The sequence below is a fragment of the Chiroxiphia lanceolata genome, chromosome 5, assembly GCF_009829145.1.
Source record: "Chiroxiphia lanceolata isolate bChiLan1 chromosome 5, bChiLan1.pri, whole genome shotgun sequence".
Taxonomy (NCBI): domain Eukaryota; kingdom Metazoa; phylum Chordata; class Aves; order Passeriformes; family Pipridae; genus Chiroxiphia; species Chiroxiphia lanceolata.
The window spans coordinates 52,925,871-52,952,618 of record NC_045641.1 but is presented as its reverse complement, the minus strand read 5'-3'; the positions used below and the strand labels follow the sequence as shown (position 1 = coordinate 52,952,618).

General features: G+C 43.0%; 1 protein-coding gene across 6 annotated transcripts in view; it reads right to left on the bottom strand.

Moving 5' to 3' along the window:
* The window catches only part of RBFOX2 (RNA binding fox-1 homolog 2), a 173,552-nt gene that overhangs the window by 98,073 nt on the left and 48,731 nt on the right, over window positions 1–26,748 (bottom strand). Inside the window, exon 1 of one of the 6 annotated variants that reach the window (XR_004357379.1) lies at window positions 17,432–17,727. The exons of the other annotated variants lie outside the window; for them this stretch is intronic. The gene's annotated coding sequence lies outside the window, so the exon portion shown is untranslated. Of the gene's footprint in view, window positions 1–17,431; window positions 17,728–26,748 lie in introns of those variants that run through there. 6 annotated transcript variants of the gene reach the window in all.

Sequence of the window (26,748 nt, the reverse complement as noted above, 5' to 3'; positions counted from 1 at the left end):
CCAGACAAATACATTTTTTTTTAAATTGATAAAAACTGGTACTGTGGGGACAGAGCAATACAGAATGGAGTCTGAGCTATTTCCATCTACATAGTCATTACACCACATTGATCTTCACTAAGGAACTACACCAACAGTTTTGTTTTACAAACTAAATTTATAAATCTTTTGTATAATTCTCTGTTCTCCAGACAAATTAATCCAAGCCTTATCTAGTTACTCCCACTAAAGAGCTCTTACCTCTGCTGATTCTAACTCTTCATTGCTAGAAGCCTGGCTGATGCTCTTCCTCTCACTCACCAAAAATGGCATCTTTAACAATTAGCCAATCACTACATCTGCTAAACTGGGTCATCAGGGATCTGATGAGCAGCTTACAATATGTCTCTGCTTTTTAAAGACTGATGTAAACGTAGGAAACATGCCAGCAAGGATGCATTTTCTGGCTGGGTATGTACTGATTTCCATAGCAGCTAAATAGATCAAGCAGCTCAGCCAGTTCATACCAGTGTTAGACAAACAGCACTCGATACCAAGATTACATCTATAGAGCTGCAAGAGATTCTCATTTTGCACCAAGGCAAGTCCCCTGTCCTGAGCACAAAGATGGCTTTCGCTCACTCCAGGTAAGAATTTGTACTGGAAAGTCATCATTCCTCTCTAGGGCTACATTTTCTGGGCTTTATTGTTTGAATGGTTTGAATAGGTATAATGTTTTTTAAAAAAAATGGATGATTTTTTTTTTCTTCCTAGATCTGATATCACCAACAACTAGAAAAATTACTTATGGTCTAGTTGTTATTCTTACCCTGGAATCATTAGGGATTCAAGTGGGGAGGCCATAAATGTAGGCAGAGCATACACAGGAAAGCTCAATATTCCCAAATGGCAAGTAGAAGCAAAGATGACAATATACAGGTAACTGCAGAAAGTGATTTTTTCTCACGTTTCAGAAACCTGTCAGTTTTACATAGTTGTTCTGATCTCAAGAGCAAGAAGATCTGGTGGTGGATTAGTTATGCAGGTGAGTAACTCAGCACCAAGCCAGTGCGTTCTCTGAACGTGAAACATGTTAAGCAGGCAAATGCTGCAGATCAGGAACGAGATGCATTAAGTAGAAATGAAACCAGCAGTTCTGGGCAATGTGGAGTAGCAGTAAACCAGAGTGTGTTGGATTAGCATAATAAGGACATCACAGGAAAGAATTTAAATGCGTTGGTAAAGCCATAGGAGCCACTACTTGCCTGAACCCTGTCTGATTAGTTAGTGCTACTGATGCCTCGTGTTCATTAGGATTAATAGGCCTAAAACACATTAGCACAAATGAAATTACCAAGAATATACTTTGAATCCAAGGAAACTAAAAGCCTCCTGGCAAACGGCCCAAGAAGCCCAAAGTTAGAGAAGGCAGCAAATACCAGGTTATGTGTAGCAGAGAAGATAGCCCCATCATACTCACTGTTTCTGCCAAGAAAATACCACAGGCAGACAATGGAACTTCAGTCATTACACATCCAGTTTTAATGGATAAAATTCACAATTTCAAAAAAAAATTTGAGAGATAAAAATACCACAGACAATATTTAATAAAATCGAAGTTCTAAAATAGCTCCTGGTCATGTCTTTTCCCCTCAAAGTGCTGGAGATCTCCCCTTTAAATCTTTTGCTGCAACACATTCCCCTCTTGCAAGACAATTTACCTATGAGGGATACAGTTTGTTTGCATCTGCCTCTACCACTCTAAACACTTTCTAAGCTCTGTAGTCCTGAAACCCATTTAAAGTGGCTTAATAGCTAGGCACCATGCATGCTCTAAACTATGGACATAGGATACCTGCATTCTGTTACTGCCCTTAGCTCTTCACTGCATCATCTACACATAGCTGTTAAATATTAATGGTTTGTCTAGACTGGAAAACTAGCACAGTTTTAAAAAACAATCCCAAATATATAGCATAAGAGAACAGGTTCGAATTAAAAAAAAATTACTTCTTTACTACTGCTTATTTTCAAAGCCTCAACAAACTCTGCTTTAGGGAAGGACATGGAAAAAGGAGGCAGAACAAGAATATGACGTTGGTCTGCTAAAGCAGCATCTTGCAAGACCTTTGTTTGCTGGACAACTGGTTTTTGTTTTGTTCTGTTGAGCTTTCTTACAGCCATCCAGTAAAACAGTAATATTAGCAAACTCAAGAAACCTATGTACCAAACAGGACTCATGAAATGACAAGCCTGGATCTTCCTCAACCAGAAACCAAGCTCTCTGAATACACGACCTACAAAGTCATGGCTGTCAAGAGACAAAGGCTCTTGATCCTGAAGTTAGGTTTCTGTAGGCAGAGTCTTTCTTAAGTTGGAAATACAGATCCTGCCCACACAATTTCAGCTGCTGGACAAGGACCCAGAGTCAATTCAGGCAAAACTCAGGTTGCCCAAAGTCTATCTCTGAAATTATTACAAAGGAAAATGTAAGGCAGTGATGAACACTCATCTCAAGTTTGAAAAATCCTCTGTCAAAAGACTGCACTCCCAAAACTGAGGTTTTATGCATGATGCTAACGAGCTGGCTCCCAGGAAGGCAGCTTTAACAGAACAATAACTCACAAGAATGTATTCATGATTAAGTTGCAAAATAAACCTGCCAGCAGTCTGGATATACCAGCAGCAGATAGAAGACATGACTTTAGCTTTCCTTTCTACCCCAACTCAGTGCTTTACATGCATTACAAAACAGGTTTTAATTACACTATCTTGAGACAACTCCAGAACATCTGAGTACAACATGCGACAAGTCCAAAAGGAGCTTCTAAATTCAGACAGGCTCCATCGCCTTAGTTATCTTCAGAGGCACAATATAAAAGGGGGAAAAGAAAGTATACACAGCTTTTTCAGAAAAAAATTATCTGTATGTTGGGCCTGGGCCTCCTTTCAAAGAGAACTCTAAATGCTTGGCATTGCTTCAGGAAGCAAATAAGTGTATTTTTGGGCTAAGCCATTTGGCAACGAAGGTCATCGTATCACAGCTTTCTTTTGGGACCACTTGTATACGCACTGATCTTGGTAATGCTACATCTCCATCAAAATGCTTTTTGCCTGTTACATGAGAAACAAAAAGGTGCCCAGATCCAGAATTTCAACATCAAAGAAAAGAAGAAGTTTTCTCTTCGTAGTTTAGACATTACATGAGACCCACACTGCCTTTCTATATTCCTCTGGGAGCAGTGGACAAAGAGGAAACAAAAGAACAGACAGTTTTCCTTCACTTCAGAGGCTGCTCCAGAACCTCAGTCAGAGGAAAGCTTTGCCCATTCTATCTCTCATAGTCCCACTTGGTTTTTCACTTAACAAGAAGCAGCAGTTCAATTAGCTGATCCTTAAGGGGACAATGAGGAGATACAAAAAAGAAAGACTTGACTCTTCTAGAAATAGAGCAGCTTAAGCCTGAGCGTTTCTTCAGATCTACACTAAGCCTACAAAAATTAAGGTTAATTCCTTAATTAAAGAACCACCTTCCTAAGAATAAATACTATTAAAAGTCACCAGATGGTAGTATCAGAGATACTCTCACCAAGTATTTTTAATTGAATGAATCACAAACTAGGGCTGGTCTGCACTGGCGAATTCCCCCGTAACGCAAGCACAGTTCTGCCATTACCTCAGTCCTAGCAGTGAGTGGCCGCATGGGGCCGTTGGTAATGCCACTTGCATTCCCAGTCTCTCCCAGCAAACGCTCGTGGGATAAACCACTTTCACCAAGGATTTGAGCTAACACGTTTTACCCCGCCCTTGCCTGGGGCGAAGGGAGCACATGATCAACTATCACAGAGCATTTCAGTATGTGGCCCTGTCTTACTCATCCAGCTGAGCGCTTGCTTCCTAACGGAGACGGGTTTGCTATGGATTTTCCTCCCCACCTCACCTCCCAGCTTATCAAATTGCTTCCACGTGACAGACTAAAATAGAATAAAGTACTTGTTCCAAGTTAAAGGATGTCCACACAATAAATTATGCTAGTATCAGCTTAAATTTATCCCTACCATAGAGCGGAATGGCTTCCCAGCCTCACAAACAAAAGTAGAATTTGGGGGAAAGGTTTTCTCAGACAGCATTCTGTTCTTCTGACACAGGAGCAAAAGCATTCCCTGCTCAACTTGGTTCAATCAGAACAGCAGAGCAGCTGCCCACACACTGTAAGCAAGAGGCAAAACATGTCAAAAGTATTAAACCAAACTCTTAATGGAATGAAAGTAAGACAGAAATAAACAAGCAGCACAGTCTACACGTGATAGCTGGGTCCGAGACTTCATTACTGGCAGGAACTGAGGAATTGGAGAACATCACGCAGACAGGACCTTTAGCTGCCACAACAGCAGGTCACCAAATAAATCTCAGGAAGTCATTTGGAAACACTTACAGCACAGCAATATTCAGAATATGACACTTTCAGTGTAAATCTGCAATGACAATTTCATGATAGAAGAATTACACATCTGTCCATTAATTTCTGTAGGCCTCAATTCAAAATCTCACTTGCCTACTAAGCTTCAGATGATGAATCCTGCTTTTTCCCCATTCCCATTTAAGAAAACTTCAAAAATCCCAAACTCAGGCATCCGGATCTAAAGAGATTCAAGAGCAAAATACCAGAAGCGCCGCAGTTCAGAATTTGGTGCATTTGCTGAGTGCACAGAAAGGATCCAGAAATAGCATGCAAAGCCGAGGTTTGGCAAAAACGATGCAATTTACCCTGAAAGAGGAAAGTCAAGACACTAAATGAATGGTGACAGCAGCAAGTCATGCTTTAATGTAGGAGTGACCCCAGAGACTACTCTTCTTGGGGCAGAGGTGCTAGTTATTATTGTGTTCCTTCTCCAGTGGTTTTAGTGGAGAAGTATAAGGCTGTGGTGGAGAACAGAAGAGGTATGTTGAGGCTACGCCAGCTCAGAGGCAGGAGGTTGTCTTCACATCACTTTCTGCCTGAGACTGAGACAAAAACAGTAAAAGGCAGCAAACACCTAGATTTATTTTTATTTTTTTTGTGGAGTTTTTGAAACCTGTATATTTCTCAGAAAGCAGGAGAGATCAAAATTCTGACAATCTTTTTATCCTCACACAGAGTCCCAAGAGATGGGCACAGAGGTCTGCTACAGGCACATAAGCTAACTGCTACCCACACTTCTTCCATGAGCCAAAAGAACAGCATAAAGGCTGACACAGCTCGGTCCAAAGTCCTTTCCTGCAAGCTAGCTTCAACTCCCAGCAAGTTCTAAAACAAGCCACAGCAGTTGAAATCCCTGGACAACAAACACCGAGGGCTTTCTCTGGTTGCACCATCTGCACAATCAAGATACTTGCTCTTTTCAGCAGCTTTCTGTGACCTTCACAAAAAAAAAATTCACTCATGTTTATTTGCCCCAATTTACCACACTATCTGCATTCTCTGTCCCAAAACCAGGATGCCATAAAGATGGTTTCCTGGCTCCCATGAAAACTCATATCTCTGCTTTCTGTCACTATCAAGAAATCTCTACCAAAGCACTTGGCTCATGTTCTATGCACATTTCTCCAGTTACTCTGCAGTGGAGCTACTCTCGCTTCATGGTAACAGGCTTACTAAGGCAAAAATTCACTGCAACCCCTCCAAATTATCAGCTTGGATATCAGCAGCACTCAAACTTCAGCCTCTATGGCTTTATGGGTCTCTTAGCATGAATTTAAAAGAACCACTTATCTCAGGCTAGAGATTGGTGTGCAGGCCAGAGTTAAAGTAGGGCAATACTTAAGCTGCATCTGAAGCTCACATTGTAATGAAGTAAAAGCTGCAACTTCAAGCTCTGAAGGGGCACAGCAGACACACCTCCTGCAACTGCTCTGAATTAGACAGCTTCTGAGAAACTTGCGTGAACCTTAAAAATCCAATACAGCTCGACAGGCAGATTGAGCTGCAGCACCCTCTTTCACATACACTACTGGGTCCTCAGCACAGTGCAGGGAATGAGACTATTCTGCAGCAGAGGAATGTGGTAGATATGCAAACACCGTAGGAAGCAAACTTCAGAATGGCAGATTGCCAAAGGCACCTCTGGGCAAAATGAAGAAAAACCATCATTGCCACCCAACTGTCCCAGATTGTCTGCAACAGAACAGGAAAATACATAACCCCCACCAAGATGAAAACAAAGAAAATGACAGTCACTTCTAAAAAGAAAAAACAACATGTTTACTGCACGTTCTCTTCCTGACTTACCCTCTTTACAATTACGGAACAGATCTAATAACAGCCCCCAAAAATCCAGCTGTCACATTTTGATAATTCAGTGATTGCCCACATAGATCTAATTACCTCAGCAAAGTCCACATGCCTAAAACCTCATGTGGGCATGGCCACTCCTCAGCCTTGCCCTGACAGAGGTCTGGAGAGTGGAAGCAAGAGCAATGCTAGGATGATCAGATGTTTTTTGGAGTCACCATGGTCCAAGTATAGAAACAAGAAGGGAAACAGCTGCTCTAGAGCTAGAGACAACAGAATGCTTAAAAACCTAGAAAAATAATTAAACAAACTAATGAGCCATAGTTGGCAAAGGAACAATAGGTCAAGGAAGATACAATTCCTCAGTGGAGGGAGAGGTGAAGAAGGGGAGAAGCTCTCCCATGTTGGGACAGAGAGGAACCAAGCTAGCAGCTCCAGAGCAGAGCTGTGGCAAGGAGGGTAGAGAAAAAAGGACATATCAAAACAAGAGGTGATTAATTCTTAAGTTTCAGGGCTGGAAAAAGCAGTAGAAGACGAATAAAAGGGAATGTCTGTGGTGGATCCAAACAGGAGACAGGGGTGGGATGCCAATGCCACAGGGCTTGTTTTGTTACTGGGTTTGTTTGTTTTAAAAGGAAGCTAATAGAAAAACACCAGTGGCTTAAAATGCTACAAGCATACAGCCTGCCACTCCTCCGAGGTTATGACAAAAATTCCCACCCCATAATGAGAAGGGCTTCTTGGGATCCAGCAGCCCTCATCCCCAGCTGGGGGGCGGAGGGGGTTCCCGTATCAGCGACTCAGCAGTACGGAGCTCCCCGCGCTGGCACCGGCCGCCTGCCCAATTCAGACCTGTAATCTCCCTCGACTTTGATTTAATGCAGCAATTACTGGTAATGTGGTTTGAAGGAGATAAATGCCCAGTACAGGGCTGGCTGGCACTGACGCTCATTTCGCTCATGATGCGAGAACAGTTTTAATTAAAATCCCCTTTATGATAAAGGAGCTGCTTGACTGGATGTTTCTGTGCAGCCCTGATACGGAGCCTCCTCCAAAGCGGATTAGAAATCAAAGTTTCCCCCTTCTCGCTACTGGCAACACACAAAAATAGGGAACAGTCACCGTGTCACCCCTCTACAATTTCCTTAACCCTAGAACTGCTAGGAAAATGCCCACGTTTCCTTAAAAGCAACTGCTACTTCTTGTCATGACTTCTAAGTAAGTGTTTTCCAAAAACTAAGCACAAGGGTTGCTTTAATGGGAATAAATGCACCCGGGGAGCTCATCCTCTGTGATCCAAACTCAGTTTCCTCTCTATCTGGTTTAAAAGGGAGTCAGCTTCTATGGCAGACCCACACCTACAGCCTGCATTCTGGTAAGGAGAGAAATCAGATCCATGGTGCTCTGGCAAGGTGGTAGGAAGTCAGGATTTGGCTGAAAGGCTGGAAAAGCAGAAGCCTCTGCTGGGTGAGGCAGAGCAGCATGGATAGGGGAAAGGGAAGGCGCAGCACTGCAAGATAAAGGCACAGAATTTGGCAGAGCGGTCAGGATCCCAGCACAGACATGTTCCAGAAATGGTCTGTCAGCTCTTGATCAAGTTACAGCAAAAGTAGGTGCAATTTTTGGTTGGTTTTCTTCTTTACAGTATAGGAAATACCAGAGATGAATACATTAAGCACAGCTAGTTTCTGTTATTGCAAGTGCCAGGAGCAGATTGTCACAGTGAGAAATTGGCCTTGCGCATTACACAGAAAAGGCAGTGCTGGGTTTGGAGGCCTGCAGACAGTGCAATGTGAAGATAAAGAGCCTCAAGTCTGAATGCACATTATTCCTCTCCTCAAGCCACCGAACACACGTAAACATAAAAAGGCTGATTTAAGCAGCTGAATTTCTCTGTGACCTTCAGAATACATCTGTGAGCCATGGGACTACCTAAGCCTTGACCTGGGTCCGAGCCTTTTCAGAGTGTTTGCCTCATCACCCGAGCAGTGCTCCATGTTCCTTGACATTGTCTTCAACTCCAAAGCCCTCAATGCCAGTCATTGGGATTCTGTTCCAAAAGACCTTTATCTTTAAAATAAGAAAGTAATTTCGAAGTGGCTCTCATGTTCTGTGATTCCCCACCCCCTTCACGCAGTACAATATCAAACCACAGCGAAAAAAAAGAAAAATCCTGACAGAACCAGGAGGAATTCAGCATAACAGCATAACTAGCTGAGTCCTCAGGAGTCTGCAGAAGCAGCCCACTGGACCTCCAAACACACTGCTATGAATAGTGAAACCAGCCTTCAGGAGCACCTTGCTCCTCAACAGGATGAACAAAGGGTAAAAACACCAGGTCAAAGATAGCAACATGAAGATTTAATGTGGTTTTGCTGGTCCACAAGGGAAAAAAATGAAACCAAAAAAGGCCTGGTATAATTAACAAGATTAAAGGGGGATTTAGGATCAGGACAGAAAAGCAACGGGTCAGATTGATCCTTACAGGATTAAAGCTGGAATCCTACTAAGAGTCCAGTGGTTGAGAGATCAACACAATGTAATGGGATTAAATCAACATCAGCTTTTGTTTTTACACAGCTGAACCTCCAGTGCCTGTGTTTTTACTGCTCCAGATAAGCAGCAGCAAAGTTGACAGGTACCCACAGAGAACCTGTGCACAGGCCGGCCAAGCACGTCCCCTTCAGCCCTTTTAGGCAGAAGAGCAATAGGTTAATGCCACTTTCAGAGACAAAGGACAGAAAAATTGTGCTTTATTACAAATTGTCCAAACAATTGTCAAAAAAAGCTGAGGATTTACCTAAGTCCATGTTCTGGCCAGCTCTAAATTAACTGTTTTCAAGTGTGATGGGATCGCCTCAGGAATGATGGATAGGAAAGCCAGGAGGACAGTCCCAGCTGCAATCAGACATGCTGCCGACGGGCAATTGGATTTTGATAGTCTCTTGCCGGCAAGGAACAAAGGATGCAGTATACTCAGTGGAACATATCAGCAAATACGTTTAAGGCAAATTGTCGCATGTCCCTGTTGCACAACAATATCCAAGAATTACAAAAGTGAGAAAAGCCTCTTTCAGCATGTATCATTTGCATTACAGCTGGTGCAACACATGCAGGCCAGCTGCACCTCTGTCCCCCTGCCCCGAAATTTCCAAAGCTTGTCGGTAATTTGAGTTGGTAGCAAGGGGGAGGGAAAGAGGGAAACAGGACAAGGCTAGATATTCTTTCTAGATACGTAAGCTATTTTTAAAGTTTTTAATTCTTGTAGGAGAGAAAATCATGCATGTTTAAATGAGAGGGTATCCATCACCACCACACTTGGTTGAAGAGGGAAGGGGTGTTTATTGCACACCTGTTCGCAACAGCTAAACAGACAGCTGCATCGGAGAGCAACATTCCTCATGCAAGGAAAAAGCATTAAAGCATCTCATATTTCTACAGCACTTCTCAGTCCAAAAGGTGTTTAAAATCAGCAGTTACACATACACCATACACACTCCGACAAAGTTTTTTCTGCAGAGGAAAAATTTCCCCAACACTAACATTTTAAAATGCCAATACCGCCCATTTCTTAAAAGATGTTGCAGGCAGTAGCTTCATGTATGCTGAACGGGCTTCTCCTTTCAGCTAGCTGGACCAAAAAAAGTAATTGCCATTCACTGTTCCTCCTCACTCAAGCAGTAGCTAAAATCACAATGTAATAAATTTGGCGGGTGGAGGGGGGGAGAGAAGCTGCAACTACTTCTGGATCCAACAGGCCTCGGAGCAAAGCTCCTCTGCAGTGCTACTGAGATGGTCCTCATAGGGCTGCACACCCCACTTGTGCTGCACCAAACAGGCTTTGCCACCTTCCTGAGGGATGCTTTGTCTTTACTCATAAGAGTTCTCCATCCAAAAGATACGTCATGGATGCAAGCAGACATCACCATCGTGACTGACAGTGGGATGAAAAAGGAGGCTATTACAACAGAAATGAAAAGTGAAAAAATAGCAACAGGCAGTTCACACTGCACATTTTCTGTCTTCTAGCCACGTATACATAATTAAATTTCAGCATTTTTCTGCATTTAAACTTTGTTTCAACACTACATGATTTATAAATTATAAAAAAAGGAATGTTCTAGTATCATCCTATGTCAGCTCCTTAAAACATAATGAATAATAATCCCTAAGAATATCTTTAAAAATTGTCATCTGGTCAAAATATTTTCACTTCATCATTGTCTTCTGTCCAATATTCAATTAGAGCATTGTGTGGGGGACAGCATCTTTCATTTGAGGCAGGAGAAAAACTAAATGCCTTTGCCCTGGATTCAGCTACAGACCCAAGAACCATCTGGTAAAAAATCAGCCAGCGCATTGTGCAGGCAGTATATTAGTCATGAGACATAGGACTCTGAGAACAATGAAACCTAAATTTAAGGGACAGACGAAGGAAACTTAATTACTTGTTTAAGTTTCTTCACAGCTTTGAGGAATCTTTAACACTTTCAGTAAAAGACTTTAGCACCAGAGGGCACAAAGCACATCCTCAATTGATTTCCTAATTTTCTGCAGGCCTGTTTTCACTTCCAGCATGGAACTATCTGCACTGGTCCATCAGCACAGCTTGTCTATCCAATGCATGGCCACAGGGTGCATCATACGGCCCTCAGTACGGGGTACCATCCAGACCGCAGATCCTCCTCCAAACTGACAACTCCACAAAGAAAACATTTTGTGACTCAAGCTCCTGCTGACCCAGTAGCCCTCACTGAAGGATGAAGGAATCTTTTCCAGCTAACTGCACAAGCCATCCAATCATCCTTTTGGTTAGGCGTGCACACATACACAGTTGCTACCCTAGTGACTGCTTAGAGCTGTGGCAAAAAAGCCACTCCAATTTAGAGCCACTCAAAGACCTCTCCTATACTGCAGCCATAGCCTTGGGGACTAGGACAGCCTTGATAGACTGGAAAGCTGGGCAGAGAGATATCTAATGAGGTTCAACAAGGGCAAGTGTAGGGTATTGCACCTGGGGAGGAATAACCCCAAGTGCCAGCACAGGTTGGGGGCTGACCTACTAGAGAACAGTTCTGCACAGAAGGACCCGGGAGTCTTAGTGGGTGACAAGTTGACCATGAGACAGCAGCGTGCCCTTGTGGCAAGGAGGGTCAATGGTATCCTGAGGTGCATAGGAACAAGTTTGGCCAGCAGGCCAAGGGAGGTGATCCTCCCCCTCTACTCAACACTAGTGAGGTCACATCTGGAATGCTGTGTCCAGTTCTGGGCTTCTCAGTACAAAAAAGACAAGGAGCTACTGGAGAAGATCCAGCAGGAGTGCCACAAAGATGATCAGGGGTCTGGAGCATCTCTATTATGTGGAGAGATTGAAGGACCTGGGCCTGTTTAGTCTAGAGAAGAGAAGACTGAGAGGGGATCTCATTAATGCATATAAATATCTCAAAAGTAGGTGTCAACAGGATGATGCCAGACTCTTTTCAGTGTTGCCCAGTGACAGGATGAGGAACAATGATCATAAACTAAAACACAGGAAGTTCCACCTCAACATGAAGAAGAACTTCTTTACATTGAGGGTGGCAGAGCACTGGAACGGGCTGCCCAGGGAGGTTATGGAATCTTGTTCTCTGGAGACATTTAAAAATCACTTGGATGCATTCCTGTGCAACCTGCTCCAGGTGACCCTGCCTTGGCAGGGGGGTTGGACTAGATGATCACAAGAGATCCCTCCCAATCCTAACAATTCTGTGATTCCGTGAAAACAGTTCTGGGGCTAATGGAATTAAGATTAGCAAATAAGCACCATGGGAAGTGCAGGAAACACAGATGTTCAGTCTCAAATCGCTATTATCTGCGCTCTTCCTCAAGCTTTCAGCTGGAAATCAGGAAGGCTGAGGTTTATTCTCTCCTTATTCTCTTATGGTTTATTCTCTTCCTTCCAAGATAAACAGGCTGTTTTGTGAAAAACTAACTTAAACATGACCCGGTCCCTGTCAGTCTCCCAGGACTTGGACAGGCTTACAGCAAACAGAGTCCCCTGTGCTCATCACTGTTTGGACAGGTGGGAATACAGCAGTCAGGCAGAAGAGCTGCTGGAGAAATTCACACCAACTCAGCCAGTCTACATCCCCCTAATTCTTTTGTTTAGACTCCTCAAGGAAGAGAATTCCTTAATATGATAGCAATGTGCTGGACACTTGATTTATACAAAACCAGATAAAATCATCCTACAGAAGAGATCATTCTGATCCTGAATCTCCTTTCTCTGAAGCCATGAAATGCCTTCTCTTTCTGAACTGCACTGGGGTCTCTCATCTCGGTTATGACCTTGACATCTTCCACAATTACAGGCTTGCAGGAACACAGAATTGGAAAAGATCACCTGGATTATCAACTTTAGTCCTCTAATAACACAGTCACATTATATAATCTCTTTCATAAACTCTTCTTTCTCTGTTTCCCAAAACTCCAAAGCTTTTATAAAACCCTAGATGTAAACAGATGCAAGTCGCTTTGTCACACTAACCCCCAAAAGAACACAATGCAGATATCCCCAACCCAGCTGTGCACGGAACAGCTCGAGTGTGGAAGCAGTATAACCATGTTCATGAGGTGCTGCACCAAAGCTAATAAACCTTATCGAGCAGCAGAACTCATTATCTCAGCTGCAGAGCTGGACAAACATAACTATATTACTTCTGGATTCAAGCTGCTACGTATGCATGCCACAGTATGGCACCGCAGGGACTTGCAGGCTGGGGAATCAGCTTTCAGGCTACTCACTCGAGGATTTTCACATGAGCTCCATTTTATGATTTTCCAGAGCTTTCCTGCTCTGGAGCAAGAATCCAAAAATCAGTGTTTATATTAACACAAAATGTCTTTTAATACACTTGCAGAAATTTACCCAGACTTGACCTCTAACAGGCAATCAGGAAAACCTTTCTACACCCTCACAGCCACAGTCTCCCAGAGGCAACCCCATTTTAACATCTCTTAGCACTGATCACGCCATGCACGCACCTTTCACATACAGCAACTGTGCGTTCTCCCTCCCGTCAGAGCTTCATTTGCCATTTTGGCTGACGTGTTCATTTGCCATGCCTACCAAACAGGTTCCAGCCAAAGACCTAGAGGCACAGCCAGACTTCCCCAGCAAGAGCTGCCCCAGGCTTGGCACCAGAACAAAGCAGGGAGGCAGTTTTCCCTGGATAGCCACTTGTTTTGCTGCTATCAAACGCACACTTTGAAAACCATGCCATAACATCCATACTCTTCACTGGCAGTAGCTATCTCTCATGAAAAAAGACCAAACAAATAATAGAAAGACCTGGCGTGAGGAAGAGCATGTTGCTAAGACTCAAGTTTGGCATTGGAGTTGGGTTTCCAATCTCTTGGTGGTAAAGTTGATGAGCTTTCAGCCTACAGGGAAAAGTTATTCCAGTGAATGCAAGGAGAGACTTTTAAGTGATAAAAAGCAAGTAAAAGACAGGTCAGGAAGAAAACTAAAAACAAAAAAATTCGAAATGAGCTTGGCAAGCTTACTAGCATCATTCTTGCTGTATGATAGTTAGCAGGTCTAGGTAAGATCTCCACTTTCACAAGGCTCTAGAGAAAGGAATCATTTCTAGTTGCAATAGGCAGCCAGCCCTCTCACAGACACTCAGCATGTACCCTGTACGTGGCTGCAAGAAATGAGGAAATTATCCATACCCACTATAAACTGAGATCAGAGCAATGAATCCAGTGCTTTCCTACCAGAAGCCTAGCAACAGCATGGACCTCCCATACCTTGGTCCCTCCTGCCTTTGATAGTTTCAGCTGTCTTTGAGCACAGGAGAAGGATGATTGATAAATTGCTTCATAGGGCTGCTGCCCCTTCCTTTCAACCTTTCTTGTAAAAACAGACCTCCAACAAGGCGACATTCATACATGCAACTCTCAGAACAGATCATGCTCTTTAGAAAATACTTGGAATGAAATGACTCTAGATTATATCTTATGACTCACAGTACACAAAGATTCATCTGCTCATAAATGGGAGGAAAAAAAAAAGAAGAAGAAAAAAAAAAAAGAATCAGGCTTTCTTATCCAGTAAAGGGTTGAACATTTTTTCCATGTTCAAACCACTCTGCTCCTGGCTGTCACCAGCAGAACACCTGCCCCCATGTTGTCAGTACTGACTTCCCTCAGAGTAAAGACCCTCTTGCCTTCATAGTCCAAATTACCCCATGTCCCATTCAGAGAATAGATGACTAGGAGCCCTCTCGAGCAATTCAGGAGCCCAGACAGCTGCACGCAAATGAGGACGAGTGAGAGAAGAGACAAAAGCAGAGTTAAATGGTCCCCCCCCCCCAAAAAATACTCTTGTCTGCAAAATAGAATTCCTATACACACCTATACATATGGCAAAGCACCCACCTTGAGTTTCAACACTGACGATGCACTCAAATGGTCTACGCCATCAGAGAGACTATCATACCATCTCTGCCTCAGAAAGACTTCATACAACTGCATCCTACACAGTAAAAGCGTTAAGATAAATAGTCTCTCTTGATATTTAATGGCACAGATAGTCTGCCGCCTTCACTTCCCTCACAATGCCAAGCATTAGGTCATCACAACAGATATTTTAAGTTTCCCATTCTCCAGATCTCCACAGCCCACAATCTCCTGTAGTCTACAAGGCTCTCAAATATTTAAGAGTATCCTGCAACAAGTTTAACCCGAGGGAATACAGTTCAACAAGCAAGAATGTCAGTCTGAACCAAGGCTACAGCATCACTTCGTTCCAGAGGCAGCATTGTGATCAGGGACTGTGATGTTGAAGGTAGCCTGTATGTCTGGGTTCAGTATCCATGCTGTACCACAGTTGTAGAGAAAGATGTATTCTTCTTTTTATTTTACTATTTGTCAAACCTGACAGCACTCAATATTGCACAATCTTTTCAAAGAAGATAATTCTGTAATGTGCACCCCTTGAGGGGTGGGGGGAAGAAACATTATGGTTGCTGTGGGAACCTTAATTCTGGATTTCAGGACTTGCATATTTAAAACCTCAAATTTAACATTGCATTAATGTAGCTTCATGCATTGAATTAAGGAATGACTCAGTACAAATCTCCATGCATCTACTGAAGTTCTGACATTCCAAGGACAAGAGGCACAGAACAGAAAAAAAGACAGCATGGGAACAAGGAGACAATGGGAGGTGGCGGGGGGGGGGGGGGGGAACCTGTGAGCAGGGAAGCAAGAAACTGGCACAGGCGAGGCACAGCAAACCCCACACCAAACCAGATCTGTCACTTGAGGCTCCTTGTTCTCACTGCTAAAGGTTATGCAGCCTGTCAGATAAAAAGAGCTTAAAGCAGAAACACAAATAGGCACGGAAGAAAAGGTTCCTGAAAGGACCAAGGAGGAGAAGATTCCCTGAAAGTAACAAGGTAACCTGCACTGAGAAGGCAAAGATCATATATAGATAGCAAAAATTCACTAATTTCTTTAATTATCATGGCACAGTGCCCAGATGATGCCTTTAAAACCCCTTCAGCTATTTTCAAGCATTTAACATTTCTTTTCCCCACTTCTCTTAAGTTTAACACAGCAGCAGTGTTGCCCTAAGTTTAGGATGCAGGCAGAAGGGGCACCCCACGGAGGGTTACCAGCCTTCGCCTTGTCAGCAAACATCCCAAAACTCACTCTTCTTTTAAGGATCCAGGACAAGGCTTCACCTTTTGGGCCAAAGCTGGTCTTTAGGCAGGCTAACACCTCTGCTTTATGCTACAGTGCTCACACACCCCTCAGCATGAGGAGGCAAGAGAGCAGGGCAGTTCTACTCTGCTCCCACACTCATCCTCTTCGTTTTAGCAGAGTAAGGAACATCTCCATTGTTTACTCCTTATCTAAAATCAGCAGCAGCATGGCTGAATTACTTCTCCTCTTACCCCACCCACCAAACCAAGCACAAATCTTAGCTGAGCCATGGGGCCTGCCCAGTCTCTCTCAGTAAAAACCAGCACCCCAACTGGGGTCCCGCACACCAGGTTGTGGCAAGAGGAAGAGCAGAGGAGGTGGACGTGCCTGCCAGCAGGGCCTGCTGGACGAAACCAGGCAAGTGTGCATACCCCTGCGCAGAGTCAAGTTACCCTGCAACAAAGATAGTGTGTGTATGTGCAAAGGAGGGAAGTCAAATCCTTCTGCCTGGGTTCCAAGGCTTGCTTTGTTGCTAAAATAAACCAGTGTTTGTTCCTGGGAGTGATGGGGAGTCAGACTCTAACAGCAGCCAGCAGCAGCGAGAGCCCCCACACTCAGGAACGAGGGTGGGTTTTAAGAAAAAAAAAAAAAAAGAAAAAAACTTGGGACCCAATTATTCTTCACCTCGCATATCTAGGTAAGGAAACGCAAGGGCAAACTGCTGATCTCAAGAGTGCCCAGGAGCAGACAAAACTACACATAGATGACCAAGCACTCTAAGAGAACTGACTGCTCCAGAGGAAATTCCAGTCCTTGCTCAAAGGCTGAAAATATATATGCCTTTATATAAGCTTTTACTTTGCTTGCTGGATCTATATAACACTTTACACATGTTTTTCCTGACATTATTTTCCATACTCCACCAGAAACTGGAGTAACTGTGCCACTTCTGGAAAAACAACCTTGCATCCAACTTTTGTAGAAACAGTTTCTCTCTCCCAAACTCCAAAACTATGTATTCCCTTCCTGCTCCACTCCTAACCTTCAGTGACTACAGATCCTTTTCAGCAGCAGTCCTTCACTACCTGGGATGTCTCTCAGTAACACCAAAATCCCATAAAGCAGAGGCACATGGGAACAGTGTTATGCAACCAAAGAAAAATTATATATATATATATATACACACAGAGGTCTCTCAGATGGCAGACAGTGATGAGCATTATACCAAAAATCTTGTCTCCAAGGCACCTGCCCAAAACTGTTCTCTCCAGAGAAACCTATAACCACAGGAAAAACCTGCTCGATACCCAGTTAATAGTACCTGCTCAAAATATTATTTTTTACAAGGGAAAAATAGCCCACTGTGTGTAGAGGGTGCAGAGAGCTAAGCCCAACAGTGAAGGCCACTCACGTTAGTGCAGCGTCCTTCAGCTTTCCATTCCTTATATGTGCAAAGTGTGCAAGCCCTCACACACGCTTCCTACTCACCCAGAGGTACATCATGTTAGCCTGGGTCCTTCAAACCCAGCAGTGAGATGATCCGGCAACACAAGAGGCACTTCAGTAAGATTGTCGAGACCGAGGTTGGTTGAGGGTGGTTTTTGGTTTTTTTTTTTCTTAAAGAAAAAAAATCCAAACGGCTCAGTTTGAGGCTTAGAAAGCGTCTCGCCTCCTCCACCCCCCTCCTCCAGCTCTGGCTGCTCTGCGCTCTTCTCTCGCACTTAATCTCTCTCTGGGAGTTCCCAGCCCCGTGTGTCTGTACTGGCGTGCACAGCACACACTCTGCATTCGCCTCCAGGGAATTTCTCTCTGTCATTCTGCTTCTAAAAACACAATCTCGGCCTCACAAGATTCTTGCAAGAGGCAGGGATGGGTGGGGTTAGTAATAAATGCAGCCCGGCTTCCAGTGCCGGAGAGCGCTTACTTTAGAAGAAGGGATCTGTAGCCGTGAACGAGGCAGAGCAGAACATTGTCCTCCAAGGTCACTGGGGGTGAGGACCCATTCCCTGACCCACCCACTAACTGCTTCTCCAGGAATCATCCATAGATGCAGGAGTCGTGAAAGGTGCCATAGGCAGGTTCTGCACGTCTTCATCTACCCCACTAGTCAACACCCCAAATTCGGTTACAATTCAGTAGCTGTATTTAATCATTAACCACTGACAGGAATCAAGGAGCACAACTATGGGGATCCTGAAGCTAAGCAGAAAATCTGTGTGTGCCAGCCACCCTGGAACTCCCTCAGGAAAAACAACCACTGGCGGCGAGAGCTGGAGAAAAGAAGCGACACAGATAAAGGGGTTAATCTGCTTTCGCAGGTGGCTCCACATGAGTATTTTACAGACTTGCATATTGCTAAAGGGAAAGCAGCAGCTGGCTCCAGTTCCTCAGAGTGTATCGGGTTCCCACTTGCTTGGAGGCAGCTTTCCCCCCAAGTCTGACTGGGGCAAGTGCCCTTGCAGCCTTGCGCTCCCAGCCTGCTCCAATTTCAGGACTGCAAAGCTCTGCCGGTGGGGCGGCAGCGCCGGGAAAGGCGCGCTGAGCAAAAGACACTCGCCCCAGCCACCAAGACAAGCACCAGCAAGCCCTTCCCTGCAGGAGCGAATCCTCGTCCCATCCCCCGTGCCCGATGCCACAGGATGAGTGTCACCTCACATCTCATTAATCAGTTAAACTGCTCTTCCAAACTAGGAAAACGGGTTTCTCGCCCCCTTCCCTTCCCACCTCAAAATGAAGAATTGACTTCCCTCGCTGGGCTCCAAATGCTAAGTTAAATATGGCCCTGTGTCTAACAGGGGAGAAAAAACCCAAACCAACCAACCAAAAAAAACACAAAGAAAAAAAACAACCTTGTTTTCATTGAGGGACTGGTCTCCTTGGAAATGAGTTTTGAAGGAATAGTTTTATCTCAGCTAAAGATATAGAAATACTGTTATTCCATGTATCACCTCTGCTCCCTGTACTTATAGATTACTTAAATGCAATCCAGCGGGCTTCGAGCAAAGCAAGCATCCTGTGGCCTGCCAGGCTCCACACACAAGTGAAGCCCTACCTACATGGGGTGACAAATGGATGGGCCTCCCACCACAGCCAGACCAGACATCCCAGACGTGCTTTGCACTCCACAGGCTCCCCTCGCCTTCAGCAAGCCACAGACACACCCCAGGGCAGGCTTGTCCCAGGAACAGGCATGAACACACAGGACGCCGATGGGCTCTAAGGAAATAAATACATGACTGTCACTGCAGTCACACATAAAAACCAGGAAAAAAGGCTTATTGTCATGACCAGGACATAGCAGTCATAGGGATGTACTAGTTAGGGACTAGGCAAGATGATGCTCCATCTTCCAGCCAGGAAAATTCAAGCCCTGCTTTTCAGGGGAAGGAGCAGAAGGTCCTCCAGGAACATGGGATGTCACAGGGCTGTTCCACTACGGCATTGCGCAGGTCCCCATCTGTTCTCACCTTTTTGCACAATGGGTCAGGTTGGGAAGGTGAAAAGCAATGTTCCTAAAAATCACTTATGGCACCAAAGCCTATGCACCACAGTCTCCAAAGAGTGAAGCATGTGATCCATAAACCTGTTCTCAAAGGCTCTGAGAGGAGTGAAACAGCAGCAGTGCTGACATTTGCATCATGGTTAGACACTTCTGTTAACATTCTGCTTCTCTGCAGCAGGGTCACACCAGCAGCAGTGACTAGTTCAACCAGCCTGCAGACTCAAGCAGACACTTCAGCACCAAATAACCTTGACGGCATTTTTAAGGTTTTCTTCTGATCCAGAATCACGATCTAAAAATGATCTTAAGTAACATTTTAATGAAAGCTGAGATTCCTTGTGTGCAGAAGAGAAAGTGAGAAGACACATGGACCAGGTGAGCAAACCCAAATAAATCCTACTTCATATGTATTACCATAAAAGACTTGAAAATGATGAGTGCTTAAAACTAAGTTGAAGAGTTACTATCAAGTTCCCTAATTTAAAAAAAATGAGAAAAGGGAAAAAAAGAAAAAAATTCTCCCCCTTCTTCCCCAGGATCTCTCATCCTTTAGGTCACTCTTCCATGGGGGGGGGGGGGGGGGGGGAAGAAACTTTCAGAATAAGCCTGTTCCTTAATTTCAACAAGTGAGACTTGTCACAGATCATTCCAGTCAACAACTGAAACTAGTTACAAGCATCATCCCAGTAACTCCACAGCTGTGCAGGTTATATTCAACCTCCAAATCAAAACAAGACCCATGAACCCTCCTTGAATCATCCAAATACTGACTCAAAATTTATTTCACTGTTGCTACAAGGCCACCACCTCTCCATGGAAGGTATATGGGAAGATTACTGAGAAGAGCAGTGATGTAATACCCTTGTCCTGGAGCAGGAGCCCTGTTTGATGAACTGCAAGAGCAGGTTTCTCAACACTCAGTATTGTCAAGCAGTGAGAGGAGTACCCGGCAGGTCAGAAAAGGAGGCTGCAGGATGACTCATTTCAACAGAGCTGCTGCTGCTGCCCAGAGGCTCAAACCAACACTAAGAACATGAGGTGCATGCCTAAGACTATCCACAGTTGTAGACAGTACAGGTGGCAGTGGGTTAACCATTTTAGCCTCAGAAGCAAGAAAAATGTTTACTTGGTCAATATAATTATTGGCAGGGGGAACAACTAGGCGAATTATTACGTCTTCTTTAAGCTTTTATTCAGATTTTTCAACTACGTTAGATAGTTTGTACAAAGTACCAATACAACACACTTTTTTCTAAAAAAATTTATCCTAAAAAAACCCAAAACTATTCTCTAAAGAGCAAGAGGACAACAGTATGTCAATGCCTCTTATTCCAGAAAGACACACATAACTAAGACAGGCTTCTGAAACAGGTAGCTAGGATCCTCTGCAAATGCTTTGCCTTAATCCTAACAACAGAGCTTTACAGGATATGTGTCAGGGAACTCAGAGAGGCTGTTGTGTGTGGAAATACACATGATCTCTTAGGGATCTTTCATGTCTCAAAAAAGATTAAAAGCAGAAAGAAAAATATTTTAAAATTAATATATACCAAGCAACTAGAAAAATGTTCAGAGAGCTGCAGCCTAGTGAAACATTGGTCCCTCTTCTCTCATGGGAGGCTGTTGTGTAAATCAAAGTGAAAGGGGAAAAAAGCAGTCTGCAAAGACTTTAATGTTTGTTAGAGAGGTAAGGAAGGTCTTAGCAAGTAACAAAAGGAAAAAGAGAAAAAAAGGATCAAGTAACCACCTATTTAATATTATTTAAATGTCTTAGGCAAAATAACAGGCACTGATAAAAAGGAAAAAAAATTCTACCTGCTTCTGTACCAGTATCAAAAGCCTTTATGACATAAGAGTAATCGTGGCTGCTCAGTTATGTACATAGATTGAACCCAAAACCACTGCTGGCATATAAGTTTCAAATAAGCCAAATGCTTAAAAAATATTCTACAAAAAATTCTAGCCTATTTAGGAGAGATCAGAGTGGGCAAATGGGGAATGGGTACAGCACAGTTTCAAACTGACGTTATCTCTTTCTAGCTGATGGTGTCTCAGAGGCATATGATTTCAAATGCTTGTGGATTAACATTCTAGCAGATAAAGCTCAAGACAGGGTACAAGCTGGTGTGCCTGCTACACACTACTGAAATCACATTAGATAGCACCCAGGATGAGTGGCTAGCTGAGCACCTCTTCATAACAGAGGGAAAAACCCATTTGATCAGGAATTTCTAACACAATGACATTCACGGGAGGCATTGGGGGGCTAATGCCAAAGAACGCCCTCCAAATTTCTAAATTACAGAAAACAATTTCTTAGTTCAAGAAGTGTTACATTGAAAATGAGTAAGTCCATATTAGATTCCATCTTGACAGAAAAGAGCAATCAGTTGTAAAAACAGAAATTAGCAGTAGCTTAGTTAAAATGATTGTGACAATTGCATTTGGATATATGTAAGGAGAATAGAGACCAAACCAGTGTATCTACATACATACTGAGCACTTGAGTGGGATCAGAGGTACACTGGCATATTTTTCCTAGACAGACAGATTGCCTATTGAGCTTCCTTGTCACATCCCCACACTTGAACACTCGTACATATTCTAGCAAGTGGGTAAAAAAAAAAAAAAAAAAAAAAAAAAAAGAAAAACTGAGAGAAGAAAATAGAAAGGAAATTAGAAAGGGGAAAAATAAAATTTACAAGGGAATCCTAACAACAGGAGGCAAAATCCATGGTCAAAGCTGGAAGACGATAATGAGTTTTTCAAAGGTTCTCAAGAATAGAAACTCCAGCAACTGCATTGATTTGCTACTATGGGGAAAAGGTAGACACATTCCCAATACTGAAGAAAGAGCCAAAGGATTCAATACATATTTCTGTTCTATATTTGGAAAAAAGTCAGCTGTTGCAGTCTGTGATAACGAAATGCTTTCCATTCCAGCAGTAACTAAGGAAGATGTTCCAACAGTCAGCCAACAAACAGCTCTGCGGTTCTCTTATCTGGCTCAAGCTTGCAAACAAAAGGGATGTAACCAGATAACAAAGTGGGTTTTAACCAAACTACAGCTGTGAACATATTTAGATGTGGACACTTGGGAAGGTGTGCAGTCTGCTTTGAACTGCATCACCTGCACTTGCGGCTCTAACAAGCCCTAACTACAGTACTAACATTAAACCTGCTGCAAGGCCAAAAGTACCACTGTGGTGCAATGGCAACCCCAAATGCAGGTGTTTCTTGAAGCCCATTATTATTAAAGTGCTGCTGCTGCTAGCTGAGCTCGGCCAGCTTCTGTCATACCAGAAGACTGCATCAGGAAAGCAATGCTACAGGGGAAGGCACCAATACCAATTTTCGCAGCATCTGAACTTTCCTAGAGGCATCCATGTTGGAACTCTTCCACTAATGAGAGCTAAAATAACAGCCCAGTGCTGAGCAGAGTGAAAAATGAAATGGGGTCTGATAATAGAATGTTTGCGGAACAAAGATGCCAGTGGAAAGCTACTGGTAGGGAAGTGCAAATTAACCTGGGTACCTGAACACATCTGGGAGAGCATTCAGGATACATGAATAAAGAATAGCGATCATAAAAATATCTATTCCTAATGTTTAATAAGGCTTCCTGGCAACCTTTTACCTGTCAAACAAAACTGTAAAATACTTTAAAATAGGCTGAACTCTAAAATAAGATTATTCTTTTATGGTTAGTAAGTGCTATTGAATCTACATGTTCATCTTCACCGTGCAGTTTTCCATGGCTGGGGAGTGGGAGGGAAGGTACCCCAAGGCTGGGGCAGATTGAAGAGGGAAATTTAATTTCAAAATTAAGCAGTGACTTTCACAGCCAACAGCCAGACCGAGCTCTCGTATTTTATGCGGAAGCTGGATTTAGACTGAGGATGAAGACTCAGACCATTGTCCCACCACTATAAACATTTCAAGAACCATCTACAAAAGGTCTGACTGGAGATGGGGACTGTGACATGTTCTGCAGCACCCAGAGAGAAGTTTCTCCAACTCAGCGGCTGCTTTCCATGGCTTATCTGACTCTGGCAGAAGGTCCTGGTAAGAGAACAAGGGAACCAGACTCCTGCTAGCTGTGGGTTTGGGCTTGCCTTGTGTCTTGCCATTTTTTATTTGGTTTGATTGGTTGATTTGTATTTGGGGTTTGTTTTGGTTTTTTTTAAAGAATATTAGAAATGGGGCTGGAAGCTATCTGGGGAGAAGCACAGAAGGCAGCCCTGGGCACACATGCAGTTCCTATGGAGATAAGAGGATCTTCTTTGAGGTTGGTTTGCTCCTTTCGGTGCCGCTGGAGACTACCCTGGCGGCAGAGTACTGCTCATTTGCAAAGACTCCCTCTGCTCAGGATCCTGGCATTATCTATGATTATAAGAATTTCTGAGCCACAAGGTAGATTTCCTCTTAACATCCGAAAGGACTCCAGGAAGCCTCTTTCTGCATTATCCTGTTTATGAAAGGAAGCAAGAACACAAAGTGCATACAATAAATCACCCAGAAAAAAATACCACAATCCCTTTCAGATGTTTTGCCAAGCAAATAAGCCAAATGTTGGCATATTACAAGGGGAATAAAAAAAAAAAGGCCTTTTTGTTATAGAGCAACCCATTTCATTACTGGAAAACTGGATTCCTATTCTCTCTCCTGCAGGTATGGTTCAGCTACACAGCAAGAGGTTTCTGAAAAGAGACTACTTATTTAAAAGCAAACTATCAAGAGCTAGTTTATCTTCCACAAAAATCAGAAAGCTTGGAACAATAAAACACCTTCACATGCAAACAAATCCAATAATTTTCAAGGACTGTCCTGCTACTGACTTCACACAGTAATTAAATTTAAGTCCTTAAATAAACTTCAGGAGATCTCAATTCTCAGGCTTATCATTCAAGGGGGGAGGGAAGAAAACGGATCCCAAGAAAAGCTTTTTTGAGTTTGTTTGGTATTTTCCTCCCCTCACAACTATGCTCAAGAGCACCATTGTGTAAGGTACTGTCAATTCTTCAAGAGAAAAAGCTCAGCAATACACTTTTAAACTAAAACCAAGAACACCCACATCAATAAAACTAAACTGTGAACCCAGAGAATTCAAAGTTAAATGCTCAAGAGCATGTGAGCATTTAGATGTAAGGAATTCTTAGTGCTCTGGTATACTGGTTTGGGCATTCACCTGCAGAAGCAGAATGATGATGCAGCCACTCCCAGGATATAGCAAACATGAGCTTGGGCAGCAAAGTGGGATTTTCCGTGAAATATACCTGTCAGTCTTACTATGGTGGACTAGGAGCAAAGTCTGCAATTCCCAGTACCTTCTGAGGAGATTCTAGCAAGCCGCTGTGTTGCCACCCCAGACTTGATTTTCAAGCTGTATCTTCTGCAATTCTGTCATACCTGGATCTAGTCTAAAGTCCATACTGAACTGGCATATAGCAAATACATTTAGGTACTTGTAAGAGGGGATCAGAATAAGCTCTAATCCTGGTATTTAAATATATACTTTTTAAAGTTTAGTTAACTAATAACTGCCCTAATATCCTCACTAGTAATGTCCAGAGCACAAATTTTGATCTCCCTTCGATTTTTCCATTAAGTAGCAGAAAATTATCAGACAGCATCAAATTCCAACAAAAGTCTATTTTTAGTGTTAAATCAGGAGTAAAATGTCCAGCTGAACTGATAAAGGGCAGAAAGATTCTCTGTGCCCTAGACTTATTTGACAGTGCTAAATAGGGTATTTCTTTTGTTGTGGACTCTGAAGAGTCATAAATAAATAAAAAATTTTTAAAAAAAGGCAACTCAGCTCCTACATCAACAATTCATCTTTCTATAGTCCACAAGGGAAGTTGTACAAAAGGACGAACTGATGGCATCCAATTCAAGGTGTGAGATTTCACATGGCAACACAGAAACTGTTTCCAAAACCTCATCAATGGAGCTACAGCATCATTACACCATTTTTTTGTCTCCATGCTTACCATGTCAAGTGGCCATACTGCATCAGCAATTCATCAGCACAGCAACAACCCAGCAAATTAAGAAAGGACATGAATATGAGAGTATTGTAACAGTAGAGAAGAAGGAAGAACAGGGCATAGCTCTCTTCCCTGGACCACACAGGGGTTTATTAATATGCTGAAACTTTGGCTTAGGCCTGCTGGTGATAAAGGGGAATACAGATGGAGAGTAATACCATCCTGCAGAAAGGGACTCCTCCTGGCTTGTTTGTGTAAAGGAAGGCTAACAATGTTAGCGAGTTATTCAGGAAGTAATGGATACCCTCTTGCCCTGAGCAAATTCCTTTTCAATAACAGTAGTAATTTCCTAGGCAATACAACTGTATCAAGGTATAATGGCTACTATATTTATCTAGAGGCCCTGTACTGCTGGGATCTAATTTACTATGGTGCAGAAAGCAGTTTACAAATCCTGGGATAGTAAAGTTTCTGGAGAAAAGAATAAAATTCTATCCTGTATTGCTCAGTTTGAAGACTGGGTTTTACCATTCCTTTTTAAGAGCATAAAATGCATTCACTCCAACTTAGAAAGACTCAAGGACTAATAAGCCCCAGAAGTAAACTGCAAATACACTTCTAAGAGGGAAGAAATCAGCTTAGCAAATGCTACATTCTGTGCATTTTTTAATCCTTATTGTCACGGCTGCTTTATTTCTTCTTTTATTCAAATAACATTCTTTCATTTGACCCTCTGAGAAGAAAAATAATCCATGACATTACCTAGCAGCCTTACGTACCTAATGAAGACAAAAGAGCTGAATGCCTGAAGTGCGGCTTCACTATGGGGAACGGCACAAGTACATAATCAGCAAGGAAGAACGGAATGACTGCAGCTAATGAAGGGGTAACACCAATAAACACTGAATGACATCTCCTGAGGAACAACAAAACTAAACTGCTAAAAGACTTTGGTGGAACACAGCATCAACCTGAGATAAGTACAGGTGGGTGGAAAGAGACCAAACACATGTGTCAGGGACTGCAGATACTTCCATTACATAACGGCAGTAAGAAATCCCAGGTAAAATCTCCATTAACAGAACTAAAAGCAAAATATTTCAAACAGGGGTATTGGCAGTTGTCAAACCACACAAAGGAAAGGCAGACTGCTCAAATGTCAAAGGCATTAATAAAGCAGAAGACAAGAAGTATAAATAGATATAAAACAGAGGAAGATTTCTAGATGACAGAAATGCTACCGGAAAATTTTAGTTATAGAATACAATATCCCAAAATGATCAGCAAAGGTCAGTTGTCAGAAAAGCAATTCT